Genomic DNA, 2,500 nt, shown 5'->3' with positions numbered 1-2,500 from the left:
ACACACACACACACACACACACACACACACACGCACACATATATTTATATATGAATATAAATACATACACACACATGTCTGTCTTCAAGGAAGGATTCGTGCGTGAATATTTTGTTAGCTAATGAATATTCATATCCATACACGTTGAACGTCCTCATTGGTCGTTGGTTTCGTTCTCATTGTACGATAATTGATGCTTATCCTCAGATCAACCCTGATCCGGAAGACCTATGATCAAAGGAATTCCAGTCGTGGCCACACCATTTATTTTTTTTCAGATAATGTGCAACTAGGCGTAGGCTGTCATTTGAGGAAGTTGTCGGTGTCATTTCTAGTTGTTCGTGCTACTTTTATTATCATTGTTGTTCTTTAGTCATCGATCAGCTTTGATCAAGCAGACTAATGATTAAAGTCGTTCCATTTGTGACCGTTCTATACAATTGTTTTTTTTTTTTTTTTTTTTTAGACAGCGTTTTCTGGGTCAACACATTACCCCATATTGCTATTCGAAAATAATTTAGTTTGAGCGGGGCGTATTTCATATTTTTGCTAAATTAAGATTAGCTAATGCGGCTAAAGTAGTTTACCAAAATAGAGGCCTTGGAAGTGTTGCTAATTTTTTTCTTGTTACGTTAAAACGTTACAATTGAAGTGAATTTGAAAATGTCGCTAATGTTACTAAACTAATGCCATTTGAAGTATTGCGAAAATAAAGAAGTATTTGATCGTTTAAAGTTTCTATCTTGTCTCTTGCGATTCGTTTTTATTCTCGAATAAAATTGATTTTCTAAACATAAAATAATTTTCTGCTCACCGTTCGCGATACATATTACTCGTCTCTATTAGCTTACTCTGGGTCCTTTTGTGCTTATTGTAGTAATTGGCTGCTACAAACGTCAGTTATTTCGAAAACCTGATGAGGACAGATGTCTTTAAAAATGTATAAGGTGTATTCCAGAAGTTTTCAGACTTTTTCAGGAAAGACTTTTATATTAATTTCAAAGATGTACCTCACTCTAATCTCCTTCAAAGCAGGATCCTCTCTGACTTCATTGCATTTGTTGTGGAACTCCAGCCACTTCATGAAAGCACATGGAAGTCCTATAAAGTAAAGGTAACTAGGACCCTTCTCAGACTCCTTCATCTTCAAAACTACTGCATCCGAGATTCGCCTCGGAGAAAAAGCAATAGCAATGAGAGAAAGGAAGGGGTGATAGATGAATAAGGAAGAAAGGGGTGAAAAATCAGTGTTTCATCTCTGTGTGAGTATGTGTGTGTATGTGTTTGCATGTACAAGGGAAGTATGTGAATGTTGTATCTGTGATTATCATGTACCTTAACTTATACCTTATTTCTATATAAAATGCTACAATTAGCCGTCATTATTGACAACACGTGGTCAGCTGGTAAATGATAAAACTTGTAATGGTTATTGAAATAAAATGAGAGTTAAGTAGTGTGCTGCTCTATCTAATTAGATCGAACAAATGTGTGTGTGTGTGTGTGTATATATATATATATATATATATATATATATATATATATATATATATATATAAGAGAGGGGGGGGGGTATTCTCTGTGTAGAATATACTTCGTAGTGCTCAAGTTCAAATCTCTTGAGCATTACGAAGTGTATTATACATACACACACTCACACAGAGGCTCAAATAAATGATGGAACGATATATAACAGTGGGAACAAACGAAACAAATACTTCTAGTAGGCTCTTTGTCACAGAATCTCCGAGGTTTCGAAGACTTACGGTAGACCCACTAATCCTAGTGGCTTCTACAACTGTCAGGTAGGTACAGCTGTCAGGGATGATATAGTGGACTTGTCTGTATGTGCATGCATGTGTGTATGTATCTATATAAGCATGTGTGCATGGTGTATGTGTCCATGGTGCATGTGCATGCATGTATACATACATACTAACAAATTTACATAGCTTCAAGTGAACATACATACAAAGGAAAGTCACAAAAGTTTTGACACTTAGTGCTTTGAATTCTGCGAACAGTTGAAATTGTCAAAGTAATGACCTCGAAAAGCCGTCATTTTCAGGCCAAGAAATAAACCACAGAACTTGTAGTCTGTAAATCTAATCTGTAAGCGGAACAATGAAAATATCGAAGACATTTTCTATAACTGAGCGTGTATCTTATTACTGGTTGATGTTATCTAAATTCCAATAATAGAGCTTTGTTTCTTAGTTTTGAAAAGTCTTTGTGAGAAGAATTCAAAGAATTAACAAAAAGAACATCAATGTACAAGAAAGCGAAAGAGAAAGAACGTGTGAGAGAACGAAAGGGGAAGAGAGAGTGTAGCAAGGGGAGACAAAGGAGACAGAGTGAGAGAGAGAGAGAGAGAGAGAGAGAGAGAGAGAGAGAGAGATAGTAAAACGGACAGGCATACGGGTAGACAGTCGGAGAGACATACTAACAGGCTGTGATAATAAGTAAATAATTCTTTCGATAGTTTCATCATTTTTATGGA

Source organism: Octopus bimaculoides, chromosome 6 (genome assembly GCF_046866305.1).
Source record: "Octopus bimaculoides isolate indiv1 chromosome 6, ASM4686630v1, whole genome shotgun sequence".
Lineage (NCBI taxonomy): Eukaryota > Metazoa > Mollusca > Cephalopoda > Octopoda > Octopodidae > Octopus > Octopus bimaculoides.
Note: the sequence above shows the minus strand (reverse complement) of the source record.